General features: G+C 46.0%; 1 long non-coding RNA gene across 1 annotated transcript; it reads left to right on the top strand.

Annotated features, from left to right (window-relative positions):
• The first annotated feature begins 8,431 nt into the window (after positions 1 to 8,431).
• Positions 8,432 to 14,342, top strand: LOC129539500 (uncharacterized). Its single transcript, XR_016038697.1, has 3 exons — positions 8,432 to 8,632; positions 10,042 to 10,230; positions 13,829 to 14,342. It is a non-coding gene; the product is annotated as an uncharacterized LOC129539500 (long non-coding RNA).
• Positions 14,343 to 14,758: the final 416 nt, after the last annotated feature.

Below are 14,758 nucleotides of genomic sequence, written 5' to 3' on the forward strand. Positions count from 1 at the left end.
CCAGTGGCGCTAAGGCCGGAGGGTGGTCAGGACCACACCGCATGCAGCAGTGCTCACTAAGCATTTTCTGTGTCCAGCACTGGTCAGGGATTGGGCACGGTGGGTAAGCAGAATCCAGTCTTTGGCCTTGAGAGGTTCTCAGTCTCAAGTGTGGATAGTCCTTTGGTCAGGGCTGTAGCCGTGGAGATGCGGGAGTCATGATATGCAAGCCGTGACCCCTGCCTGGAGAGGATTTATGGAGTAGGGAGGCATTCACCCGGGGCTGGAAGATGAGGACTGTGATTTGGGCTTTGTGTCTTCGTTTCCTGCACCTGTTCAGGGGAAATACCTGAAGGCCAAGGACTGTGCTTTACTTATCTTTGTCTTCCCAAGTGTCCTCACAATGGAATGGCACATAATAGGTGTTTAATAAATGTGTATGAATGACATGAAAGAGGAAACTGATTGAGCAGAATTGATTGTAAGGAACTCCAATCTGGGAAAAGAAGCAGGCAAAACAAACATTTAGCAGATTCAGGTAGAAATGAAAACCAGAGTGAGTGATGCACAGTAGGAAGAAGCCCTTTGCTGAGCCTGAGCAGGTCTGCTGGAAGTCTCTGCTGTCTGTCCTGGTTCTCTCTGCTGTCTGGAAGGACTGAGAGTGGTTGCTCCCTGTAGGGGCCCTGATGATGCCGCCACTGTGTCTGGAGCTTGGACAGAAAGGCTGCTTCCAAGGGAAAGTAGAAGTGCCTGCAGTCAGGTAACACACACAGAGCTCCGGAAAGCCCTCCCAACACTAGATGTCATGACAACTGGCAGCTTCCTACAACTCCAGCTTCCAGCCCCCAGAGTGGGACCTGCATGATTTCATCACCCATCCCACATCACCTTTGGGGATCCTCAGATTATTCTCAAGGTGGGAAGGGAGTGATGAAACCCAGGGTCAAGTCCTCTGCTTTTCTTATCACCTTTGACACCAGCTCTCTGTTTTTAATGTCACCTTTGCCACCACATCACCAAAGGAACCATGAAAGAATTTTTAAAAAATAATAAAAAACACATTGAGCATTATGATTCCAAAATTCAAAATCTGGATGAAAAAGAAAAACCTAACTATCTAACAAAGATTGGTTAAATAAATCACGGTATGCCCAAGCAATGAGACATTTAGCAGCCATTAGAAACAATGGTGTAGATTTTTATTGACACGAAATTACATTTAAAACATATTAAGTGAAAAAATTAGTTATAAAACACCTTGTAGATATACATGGATACAGTGACATACAGAGGGGGAGAAAAACCTAAGAAGATACACATCAAATACTAAATGTTGGTTATTTCCAGGTTATATCCTCATGGATAATTTTTATTTTGTTTTTTATGTCTATTCTTAACTTGCATACAATGAGCAATCAATGAGTAATCATAAAAGGTCGGTCTGAGTGAGATTCTTTGATGATTTTAAAAACAGACCAGGTGACCCTGGGGTTTCATCAACCCCTCCCTACTTTGAGAATAATCTGAGAGGCCCGAAGGTGACCTGGAATGGGTGAAAGGTCACGCAGGGTCATATGTTGCTGATTGCAAGTTGGAGTAGAAGGAAACTGCCAATTGTTGCAAAATCTGCTGCATTCAGAGGTCTTTTTGGATAACAATATATGGTTCTGATTGCAGGCATTGTTAATTTTCTCCTTTCTGCCCTAGTCTCCAGAGTCAATGGTAGCAACATCAAGCTACTGAACCTGGGGCTGGGAGCGGAGAGCCTGAAATTGTCCAGGTCAGCTCTACTGAGCTTCTCCCACCTGCCAGTTTAGTTTCCTTTCCTTCTCCAGTTTAGTCTCAACTCAATCGGGGGAGCCTGGGCTGGGAGTGGATCACTTTCCTCACCATTATTTCATTGTCTGCATTTACCTCCTGCCCAAGAGGCCAGCTCACTTTTCCATTGTCAATTATTTATATACAGAAGCTCAGAAAAGATCCTCGATCTTCCCCTCCAGTTTTCTCCAGGGTCTAGCCTTCAACAGTTTAACCCTCTCCCTCTGCTCTCTTTCTGGACCTCTTCCTTGGCTCTAAGTCTGTCTTTCAACTATATTTAGAGGTCACGTGATATTTGGGGCAAGTGAAGAAGAGAGTCAGGGGCAGCAGTTTCCAAAGGACCAGACACTTAGGCTATTTAGCAAAGGTTAGGTTTGGGGTGGCTTCCATGGTAATGCTGAGTTGCTCCATCCAAAGAAGGTTGAGGAGCTCTGCCCAACCCAGCCCTTTTCTCACACAGACCAACGAGTACCCCATACACAGACTGTATGCAGACAAATATACCGTATGCAGAAATGCTATGCCTGCCATCTTGAATACATGAATACATCATGAATATATGCACCCTCGGCTATACATACACAGACACCAGCACGCATTCCCTTAGGCATCCAGACCTGTATGTATATACACAGACATAACACACAGGCGCTGGAAAGTACACAGTGACATGCAGACACCCACAGACTCTTGTGCATTCTCACACACACAGACATGGGCACCTATACACATACTTAATCACATAGGCATAAGCACACACAGAGGTCAGCACACACAGCTGACGGGTCACCCATCTTGAGGCAGAGACCATGACCACCCACCTTGACACCAGGCTTGCTTTGTTCCGTAGGAAGTTCGTGTAGGGTGTTGGCTGCCCTTTGACAAAGGGTTCAGCCCTCCTCTGCCCCCTGCTTCCCTGCCTGTTTTCTCCTCCCTAACCCCCAATTGTCCCCCCTTTCCACCTGAAGCTGTGCCTGGTTGAGGGAACGCTAATCACCATGACAGAACTGTTTGCACCTGTTCGCATCCCTGCTCGCCTCCCCCGAATGCCATTTCAGACTCAGCCGAGCAGCAGGAGGAGGCCTGCTGTGTGGCCCGGGTGAAACAGGGAGGAAGGAATAAGTGAGGGGACAGTTGGAGTGTGAAAAGGACCCCGGCTAAGTGACTCCCCGTTTCAGCAGCCACACACAAGATGCACATAATTGCTTTCAGCACAGTGGGATGGACAGAGATACAAAAGGTCAAATCAAGGATTGGTCCCATAATATCTTTTCTAAGCAGCAGCGTCAGACGTTTGAAAAGCATATTCATGCACTGAGTTGCCAGAGTCTGGGGCAGGCTTTTTCAGAGGTGGCTGTGTGTTCCCTCTTTGAGGTGTGCCTGCCGTGGTGATTGGATTCACATGGAGCAAGTGACTTCTCAATGCTCAACAAAGCTCTGCCTGTGAATTGGACTAAATAGACTACTTGGCAGGCAGCTGAGATAACTATGTTAAGTGAATTTCAGAGTTGCTCCCACTGCCTGGCTGCCCAAGCCTATGGCTAAGTGCAGGGGAAGGACCAAACTCCTGAGCACGGCATTCAAGGCCCTCCAGGCTGTCTCGAATTGATCTTACCATACACTTCCCAATGTGAAGGAGGGACGTCTACCCCACTGGGCCCTTCTCCAATCTGCAGCAGGAGACTGGCTGCAGTAAGGATCTTGTCCAGGGCATTCCACAGAGTGCAGTCTTCCCTAACCCATTCAAATTCTCTTCTTTATTCAGGCTTGACTCAGATCCTAACTCCACCAATCCTTGCCTTTTTCCCTCCCTAGAAGTGACCATGGCCCTTCCTGGAAGGAGGAAGACAGCAGGATAACAGACAAAGAACCTGAGTCTGGATCCTGGGATTTGATGTGACGCTGACAAGCTCTCCGGGCTGGTATGTTGAGGACAGGCTGTGTGGTAGGGCAGGGGAGCAGAAACAGAATGCAGTTTGGAGACTGTTGTCATCACCCAGGGGAGGGAGGCTGATGATCTGAACCAAGGGGGTAGCAGTAGAAATGGTGAAAAAAGGCTGTGTGTGCGTGTGCTGAGTCGTTCAGTCGTGTCCGACTCTTTGCGACCCCATGGACTGCAGCCCGCCGGGCTCCTCTGTCCATGGGATTCTCCAGGCAAGAATACTGGAGTGGGTTGCCATGTATCCCCTCCTCCAGGGGATCTTCCCGACCCAGGGATCAAACCCAGGTCTCCCACATTGCAGGTGGATTCTGTTAACACATCCACGTGCAGAAACACAAATTTTGAGGATGGATATTGAGTCTTGTTTTGGGTGTATATAAAAAAGACGAAAGATAATGCTGTGAAAATGCTGCAGTCAATATGCCAGCAAATTTGGAAAACTCAGCAGAGGCCACAGGACTGGAAAAGGTCAGTCTTCATCCCAAATCCCAAAGGAAGGCAATGCCAAAGAATGTTCAAACTACTGCACAATTGCACTCATCTCACACGCTAGTAAAATCATGCTCAAAATTCTCCAAACCAGGCTTCAGCAATACGTGAACTGTGAACTTCCAGATGTTCAAGCTGGTTTTAGAAAAGGCAGAGGCACCAGAGATCAAATTGCCAACATCCGCTGGATCATGGAGAAAGCAAGAGAGTTCCAGAAAAACATCTATTTCTGCTTCATTGACTATGCCAAAGCCTTTGACTGTGTGGATCACAATAAACTGTGGAAAATTCTGAAAGAGATGGGAATCCCAGACCACCTGACTTGCCTCTTGAGAAGCCTGTATGCAGGTCAGGAAGCAACAGTTAGAACTGGACATGGAACAACAGACTGGTTCCAAATAGGAAAAGGAGTATGTCAAGGCTGTATATTGTCACCCTGCTTATTTAATTTATATGCAGAGTACATTATGAGGAATGCTGGGCTGGAAGAAGCACAAGCTGGAATCAAGATTGCTGGGAGAAATATCAATTACCTCAGATATGCAGATGACATCACCCTTATGGCAGAAAGTGAAGAAGAACTCAAAAGCCTCTTGATGAAAGTGAAAGAGGAGAGTGAAAAGGTTGGCTTGAAGCTCAACATTCAGAAAACAAAGATCATGGCATCTGGTCCCATCACTTCGTGGGAAATAGATGGGGAAACAGTGGAAACAGTGTCAGACTTTATTTTGGGGGGCTCCAAAATCACTGCGGATGCTGATTGCAGCCATGAAATGAAAAGACGCTTACTCCTTGGAAGGAAAGTTATGACCAACCTAGATAGCATGTTAAAAAGCAGAGACATTACTTTGCCAACCAAGGTCCGTCTAGTCAAGGCTATGGTTTTTCCAGTGGTCATGTATGGATGTGAGAGTTGGACTGTGAAGAAAGCTGATCACCGAAGAATTGATGCTTTTGAACTGTGGTGCTGGAGAAGACTCTTAAGAGTCCCTTGGACTGCAAGGAGATCCAACCAGTCCATTCTAAAGGAGATCGGTTCTGGGTGTTCATTGGAAGGACTGATGCTAAAGCTGAAACTCCAATACTTTGGCCACCTGATGCGAAGAGTTGACTCAGTGGAAAAGTCACTCTGATGCTGGGAGGGATTGGGGGCGGGAGGAGAAGGGGACGACAGAGAATGAGATGGCTGGATGGCATCACTGACTCGATGGACATGAGTTTGAGTGAACTCTGGGAGTTGGTGATGGACAGGGAGACCTGGCATGCTGTGATTCATGGGGTCGCAAAGAGTCGGACACGACTGAGCGACTGAACTGAACTGAAAGTGCCCTTAGGTATTCAAGTAGAGAGAGAAAGGCTGAGGAGAAAAAAAAAGAGGCTGCAGGATCCTGAAAGATAGTGTTTTAAGGAGAAAAGCATGATCAGCCTTGTTAAAAACAAGGACTTCCCTGGTGGCCCGGTGGCTAAGACTCCATGCTCCCAATGCAAGGAGCCTGGGCTTGATCCCTGGATAGAGGAATCTGGTGGGTTACAGTCCATGGGGTCACAAAGAGATGGACACCACTGAGTGGGCACGCAGTTACACACTGGGACCTAGATCCTGAATACTGAAACTAAATATCCCAAGTGCCGCATCTAAGACTCAATGCTGCCAAAAAAAATTACAAAAACAGCCAATAGGCCTATGGAGAGGAGAACTAGGAGCTGACCATTGCATGGAGTTATGTAGAGGCCTTTGATAACAAATGACAAGTGTGGTTCTTATTAAGTGTGTGTGTGTGTTAGTCAATAGTTGTGTCCAACTCTTTTTCAACCCCATGGAATGTAACCCACCAGGCTCTTCTGTCCATGGAATTCTCCAGGCAAGAATACTTGAGTGAATAGCCATTCTCTTCTCCAGGGGATCTTTCCAACCCTGGTGTCTCCTGCATTGCAGGCAGATTCTTCACTGTCTGAGCCACCAGGGAGTCCTGTGGTTTTATTAAGCGTGTTACTCGCTCAGTCATGCTGACTCTTTGTGACCGCATGGACTGTAGCCCGCCAGGCTCCTCTATGCATGGGACTTCCCAGGCAAGAATACTGACGTGGGTTGCCATTCCTTTCTCCAGGAAATCTTCCCCATCCAGGAATTGAACCCAGGTCTCCTGCATTGTAGGCAGATACTTTACCTACTGAGCCACCAGGGAAGCCTGGTTTTATTAAGTAGTGGAGGCAAAAGCTTGAAGTGGAGTGGTTTCAAGAGGGAACAGTGAACTTTCGAGAAGTTTTGCCATAAAGGGAAGCAGATCGATGAGGTGGGGTAGTGGGATCAAGAATTTTTTCATGGAAAAAAATACTGTCTTCAAAACACATTTGCCATCCACTCACTACTCCCTTCTATTCCTCTTATCCAAAGATGGAGAATGTTTCAGGTTTCACCAAAATAAAGTCAAAATAAAGTTCAGCTCTCAGTGATTTAAGGAATCCCCATCCCAAGTTTCATTGGAAACCAGGATACTCTTATTTTAAACTCATTCCTGTGGCTCTGGTCACATCAATCCTTCTCCTGACCAGTTTATCATTCTTCTTTCCAAATTTCTCTTCTAAAACCAAGAAGGGAGGTTTTTTGTTTTTTGTTTTTCAGAGACTTTTCTTCCTCCAGTACAAGTTCAGGAAGTTGTACTGGCAAATCACCAAGATTTTCCTTGCAACTTAAAAAGATATAACAAATAATTTAAAAATGTAATGTTCTTCTCCATAGGAAAAAAATCTCTGGCATATCAGCTGCAAAGATGTTAAGTGCATTTTCAGTTTTCAGAAAATACACTGTGTGTCAGGTAAGTAATTTCACTAGCCTACTGTGTGGCGTGAGCTATTGTAAGGGTCTGTCATGTCTCGATTATCCCCAACCCCCACTGGAGTTTAATCACTTTCAGGACTATTTGCAACTATGGTTTCCCATTTCAAGTCACATTAGGCTAAAATTAAGCCCATAACTTATACTTTGGGATGTAAATGTGCAATATATTCCATCAGCGTATTCCACTGGTTGTTTCTGAGTGATGTCAACAAAAAGAAAAGATACCAAACTTGGTGTGAAAAGTTTGTAATTTTCCTGAAGGTCACCACTGGTAGAAGATAACTGGGGTCAGGGGGACCCCATCTTTCACTGACTGTGTGATTGTAATCTTGTCAGTCTCATACCGATGTTTGTGAAAAGGTCAGTTGCTCCTCTCAAGGTGATGAATCTTTCTGCAATGGCAGTTGGGAGTGGCTCCTGGGTTTCCTGTGGTCTCTGACTTCACAGAGAGCTGCCAGTTAAGAGTTGCACAAGTTAGAGACGTGGATGAACTTAGAGTCTGTCATACAGAGTGAAGCAAGTCCGAAAGAGAAACACCAGTATCGTATATTAATGCATATATGTGGAATCTAGAAAAACAGTTCAGTCGCTCAGTCGTATCTGACTCTTTGCGACCCCTGGTATAGATGATCTTATTTGCAAAACAGGACTAGAGATGTAGACAAGAGAAAAAATGTACGGACACCAAGGGGGGAAAGGGTAGGGGTGGGATGAATCAGGAGATTGTTGAGTGTATAATTGACATATATACACTATTGATACTATGTTAAAAAATAGACAACTAAGGAGAAACTAGTGTATTGAACTCTACTCAATGCTCTGTGGTGACCTACATGAAAAGGAAATGGAAAAAGGAGGGGACATAAGCATATGCATAGCTGATTCACTTTGCTCTATCATAGAACTAACACAGCACTGTAAAGCAACTATACTCCAATAAAAATTTTTTAAAAAGAGTTGCACAGGTGGTGAAAAATACCTTCCGGAGTTGTGCAGTGCACGGCCTATGTAACCATATGCTGCAGCTCTGCTTCAGAGAGCTAACGTGGGTGGAAGAAGAGAATGACAGGGTGCAAATACGTGGAGTTTCTTCTCCAGCAACGGTGCTGCCTCTGCCACTGCATCCCTCTCTGCTCCCTTCCAGCGGAGAGGCCTGGGGGCCAACGTGCCACTGTCATCATGCTGTCCAAAAATATGCCATGTGTGATGCTCACTGTGGGTTTGCAACCGTCATGTACAAAGGAAACCACAGCATGACTGTGGGCTTGCTCCTCTCCTGTGTGCTCAGAAGAATGACTCCCAGATTCCCACACAGGAAGCAGCAGAACCACGTGATAGCCAGAGAACCCAGGTCCTGCCTACCCCTGGCTGAGGCCCAAATGCCAGCTCCCGCTTCTTGAGAAGTGCCACCACGCCCAGCACTCAGGAGCCCTTCTCCCTCCTCCCCTCCCCTAGTCTCCTAGGACTTCTACAATTCTGCCTTCTCTGCAGAATGCTAACCCCACCATGGAAAATACTCAGTCTCTGAGGAGGTTTTTGGTCTCTCGGAGGGAAACATCTACAAGGTAATAGCCTTTCTTTTATTAATATCAATTATATCTTACCAAAGACCCTTGTCGTGGACTGAATGTGTGTGTCTCTTACAAATTCCTATGTTGAAACCCTAATCCCCAACATGACGGTATTTGGAAGTGGAGCCTTTGGGAGGTAATTAGGGTTAGATGAGGTCATGAGGGCGGAAGAGACACAAGACCCATCTCTCTCTCCCTGCCATGTGAGGATACAGGGAGAAGGCAGCCGTCTATAAACCAAGAAGTAGGCACTTACCAAGAACCCGACCATGCTGGCACCCTGACCTCAAGTTTCCAGCCTCCGGAACTGTGAGAAATAAAGGTTTGTTAGGTAGGCCATTCAGCTTGTGGTATTTTGTTATAGGAACCTAAGCTAAGGCAATCCTTTCCCAAGAGGACTGACGAGAAAGAAAACCCCCCTTCTAGCCTGGAAGGTTCTTTCTTCTCTGGACTTAAATCTGACTTCTAGGAGGTGGAGGTCCTAATTTTGCTCTAAGGAACAATACATAGGTGACCCCCTCCTGCCTTTCCCACCGTCAACCTTCTTCAGCAGCCGAAGCTCACTGCCATGGTTCTCTTCAGTATTTTCTTCAGCAAGTTGAGCTTCCCTAGTTTCCCCTCTGAATAGTCTGGTTTTCAGATGCTTCACCACCAGAGTCAGCCTGTCCCCCACCTACCATGTTGATGTTTCTTACCCAGCCTGGGACCCAGAAGTGACCACTCGCTGTGATGTGGTTTCATGGGAGGAAACTCTGCATCTATTTTCATGTTAGAATTTTATTTGACATAGAGTACTTAGGGGGATAATATAGTGCTTCAAGGACTGACTTTTTAAATATAGACTGGATTGGCATGCTTAGGCAGAAAAAAACAACAACTGGAATTGAGCTATTACTTTATGGGATGATATATGTCTCTGGTAACATCTTTTAGATTCAGTCAACCCTACGTGACCTTCAGCAGACTGTCTCTCCATTTTGGGTCTCAACAACCTCATCAGGAAAATGGGAGTGTTAATTTGATGATATTGAAGCTTTTCATGATATGTTCTTCTTTCTTCGGGGCCTGGGGTCACCCGATACTGAAGCGCACCCACCCAGCTCTGTGACCCTCAGACACACAGTTGGAGCTGCAGGCACAGGTTCTCCTCTGTCTCTGCCTGGAGTGAGAAATGCGGGGAGACAGAGAGGTGGGAGGAGAGAGGCTGTTCCTGGAGCCCAGGACCAAGAGACCAGCGGCACTGATGGGGGCAGGACCAGGGTCCAGCCTCAGTTCCTGCGTCTGAGCCAGGCGGACACGGACACTAGGGGCAGAAGAACACGGCCTTCTTGCATGTCCATGCAAAGGTAGGAGAAACTCTTTACGAATGAGGATCTTCCTCCTGTGTGTGTCTCCCTACCCAGTGGTCATCTGCTCACAATGGCGTCTTTGAGAGGAGAGAGAGCGGGTCTCCAGCAGTGGAAAGAAAGGGGGCTGAAGTGCTCCAGAGACATCCTAGTGGCCGCATGCCCAGGAGAGATGGCAGCTCCATTTTAGCTCCTCCATCCATCCTGGCCCCTCGCCCCAGCGTGACCCAGAACTGCCACTCTAGGGTGAGTGTGTTACCCTCAGTCACTTCTCACAAGATCAAATCCCACCACTGAAAGGTGACTCCAGGAGGAGATGGCACTGCCTTGTTTTTCATGGCAGTGGTCTCTGACCCTGGGCTCTTCCTTGTTCTCTGAGCTGATTCCTGTCCAGAGCCTCCGGGTCTCTGCTGCATTCCTGATCGCCCTGCGCCCTCCCTTCTACCCATCCCCCCCGACCCCCGCCAAGTCCTCAATCCCCAAGATGTGCAGCCCTTACGAAATGTCTAATCTGATCTAATCTCCAACAAGCAGCCTCTTTGGCTGCTTTTTCTCCCTGCAAATCTGATTTCTCCTGATGTGTCGACCTCTGGGCCGCTGAGGCCGTGCTGACATCTCTGGGGAGCTTGACTCTTGTGACTCTTGGGAACCAGGCTCCTTTGTCCATGGGGATTCTCCAGGCAGGAATACTGGAGTGGGTTGCCATGCCCTCCTCCAGGGGATCTTCCCAACTCAAGGATTGAACCCAGGTCTCCCACCTTGTAGGCAGATTCTTTACCATCTGAGCCACCAGGCAAGTTTTATATTAGTTTGCTAGGAGAAGGCAATGGCAAGCCACTCCAGTACTCTTGCCTAGAAAATTGCATGGACAGAGGAGTCTGGTGGGCTGCAGTCCATGGGGTCGCTACTAGTCAGACACGACCGAGCGACTTCACTTTCACTTTTTACTTTCACACATTGGAGAAGGAAATGGCAACCCACTGCAGTGTTCTTGCCTGGAGAATCCCAGGGACAGCGGAGCCTGGTCGGCTGCCGTCTATGGGATCGCACAGAGTCGGACACAACTGAAGCAACTTAGCAGCAGCAGCAGCAGCAGCAGGAATGCCATAATGAAATACCCAGACTTGGTGGTTTACACAGCAAACATGGACTTGTTCACAGTTCTGGAGGCAGGAAGTCCAAGATTGAGGTGTCAGCATCTTGAGTTTCTTCTCAAGCTTCTCTCCTTGGTATGCAGACAGCTAAGCTGCCTTTTTCCTGGCTCTTCACACAGCCTACGGTTTGTGCAGGCACCTCTTGTGCCCCTCTGTGTGTCCAGACATCCTTCTCTTGAAAGGACACCAGTCAGATTGGATTAGGGCCCACCCTAACAGTTTCATTCTCCTGTAATCTCCTCTTTAAAGTCTTATCTCCACATTCTGAGGTTCTGGGGGCTAGATCAATATATGAATTCTAGGGGGACACGAGTCAGCCAATTCAACCCATAACAATACCTTTCCCCAACCCCATCATCAGTTTGCTTTGAGGTCACAGCAAAAAGAACTGTCTCAAGTTGCAGCATGAGAGATTTCAGCTAGATTTAAGAAAAAGTTCAGGCATATCCCAAGTTCCGATCCTGGGGTGGGATCTCAACTGGGGGTGAGGAAGAAAGAGAAGAGAGGAAGGCAGAAAACCTAGAAAATATAATACATTTCCACTCATTTGGGATGTGGTGTCCAGATCAGGAGGTTAAACTAAGTGATTATGCAGTTTCAACATTAATTCATTCGATCAACCGTTCATTTAGAAAACATCCACTGAGCCCTCACCTTGTACCAGACATGGGGAATCCAAAAGTAAACCAGCGAAGGTTCTTACCCTCACTGAGCACTTATAATGATGTCTAAACCCTAGGTTTAGGGTTAGCTTGGATGGGAGGAGGGCAGGAGCAACCAAAAGAAAGAGTGTTAAGAATGTTGTAAGGGAGGATTCCCTGGTGGTCTAGTGGTTAGGACTCTGTGCTTTCACTGTCGAGAGCCTGAGTTCAGTCCCTGATTGGGCACTGACCCCGCAAGCCACATGGCCAAAAACAAATAAAAAAAGAGAATGCTATGAGGCAAGTGAGGGAGACGATTAAGAGGCACAAACTTCCAGGTATAAAATAAATATGTAAACAAATGGGACCTAATCAAACATAAGCTTTTGCATAGCAAAGGAAACTATAAACAAAATGATAAAACAACCTATGGACTGGGAGAAAACATCTGTGATGCAACCAAGGGGATTGATTTCCAAAACATATAAACAACTCATACAACTCAGTAACAAAAGACAAACAGCAAATGGGCAGCAGACCTAAGAGAGATTTCTCCAGAGAAGACATATACAGATGGCCAATAGGTAATGAAAAGATGCTCAAAAACTGCTAATTATTCAGTTCAGTCGCTCAGTCGTGTCCAACTCATTGCGACCCCATAAATCACAGCACGCCAGGCCTCCCTGTCCATCACCAATTCCCGGAGTTCACTCAAACTCATGTCCATCGAGTCGGTGATGCCATCCAGCCATCTCATTCTCTGTCATCCCCTTCTTCTCCCGCCCCCAATCCTTTCCAGCATCAGAGTCTTTTCCAGTGAGTCAACTCATCGCATGAGGTGGCCAAAGTATTGGAGTTTCAGCTTCAGCATCAGTCCTTTCAATGAACACCCAGAATTGATCTCCTTTAGAATGGACTGGTTGGATCTCCTTGCAGTCCAAGGGACTCTCAAGAGTCTTCTCCAGCATCATAGTTCAAAAGCATCAATTCTTCAGCAATCAGCTTTCTTCACAGTCCAACACTCACATCCATACATGACCACTGGAAAAACCATAGCCTTGACTAGACGGACCTTTGTTGACAAAGTAATGTCTCTGCTTTTTAATATACTATCTAGGTTGGTCATAACTTTCCTTCCAAGGAGTAAGCGTCTTTTAATTTCATGGCTGCAATCAGCATCTGCAGTGATTTTATTAAAAGAAACACAAATCAAAACTACAATGAGGTGTCACCTCACACCAGTCAGAAGGGCCATCATCAAAAGGTCTATGAATAATAAATGCCAGAGAGGGAGTGGGGAAAAGGGAACCCTCCTACACTGTTGATGGGAATGTAAATTGGTGCAGCCACTATGGAGAACAGTATGGAGGTTCCTTGAATAGCTAAAAATAGAACTAGCATAGGATCCAGCAACCCCACTTCTGGGCATATATTCAGAAAAGATAAAAACTCTAATTCTAAAAGATACATGCACCCCAATGTTCACAGTGGCACTATTTACAATAACCAAGACATGGAAGCAAGCTAAGTGTCCATAAACAGACGAATGGATAAAGGAGATGTGGTACATATATTAATATATACAATGAAATACTACTCAGCCATAAAGAAGGATGAAATAACGCCATTTGCAGCAACTTGGATGAACCTAGTTTATCACATTAAGTAAATCAGACAGAGAAAGACAAATATTGTATATCATTTATATGTGGAATCTAAAATAGAACACAGTGAACTTATTTATGAAGCAGATTCACAGACACAGAAAACAAACTTATAGTTTCCAAAGGGGAAGGGGAGTTGGGGGGATAAATTGGGATTAGGAGATTAACAGATGCACACTACCACACACAAAATAGATAAATAACAAGGATTTACTGTATAGCACAGGCAACTACATTCAACATCTTGTAACAAACTATAATGGAAAAGAATTGGAAAAAGAATAAATACATATACATGTATGTGTGTGTGTATATAAATATATATATGCATGCATGCCAAATCACTTCAGTTGTGTCTGACTCTTTGTGATCCCATGGAATGCAGTTCGCCAGGCTCCTCTGTCCATGGGATTCTCCAGGCAAGAATACTGGGGTGGATTGCCATGCCTTCCTCCAGGGGATCTTCACGACCCAGGTTCAAACCTGCATCTCTGATGTCTCCTGCATTGGCCGGCGAGTTACCACCAGTGCCACCTGGGAAGCCTGTATGTATATACACATATCTATACACATATCAATGTGTATATAGGTATACGTATCTATATATATATAGATAGACACATATAGCCCACCAGGCTCCTCTGTCCAAGGGATTCTCCAGGCAAGAACACTGGGGTGGGTTGCTATGCCCTTCTCCAATATATATACACATATATAACCAAATCACTTTGCTGTAATCCTGAAACTAACACACTACTGTAAATCAACTGTACTTCAATAAAAATGTCACAGGGATATAATGTACAGCCTATAGCTAATAACACTGTAATAACTTTGTATGGTGACAGATGGAAACTAGACTTATCTATCAAATTAAAAATAAAAAAAGAAAGCCATGAGTCTTGAATGTTAGTGAAACCACAGACCTGAACGCAGGGTCAGCACAGGCCTGCACATTTCCTTCTTGGCCCTCAGCAGTCCTTACACCCAGAGCAGGAGCTTGTGTTTGATAGAAGCTTGCATAAAGCATAACCTCCCAGGTTTGGGACATCTGAAAGACCTTACAACCTGAGCCAATCCAAGGGAAGCTGGAGACATTTCTGAGTCCCATACCTGGGACAAAGAGGTGCAATGCCCAGCCGGCACTGCAGGGGTGTTGCAATGGCCACAAATCATGAGGTCTGGGATCCAGTAGACCCTGATCCTGATCTCACTGCAACTGCAGACAAGCAGGCGAGTGTTCCCCAATCAGACGCCTCTTCCCCTCACCTCATACGGAGTGTTGGTCACATTTTACCTGTGGGGCCCACTAGAT

This window comes from Moschus berezovskii, chromosome 11 (genome assembly GCF_049115385.1).
Source record: "Moschus berezovskii isolate FMDL1 chromosome 11, NW_MosBer_1.0, whole genome shotgun sequence".
Taxonomy (NCBI): Eukaryota; Metazoa; Chordata; class Mammalia; order Artiodactyla; family Moschidae; genus Moschus; species Moschus berezovskii.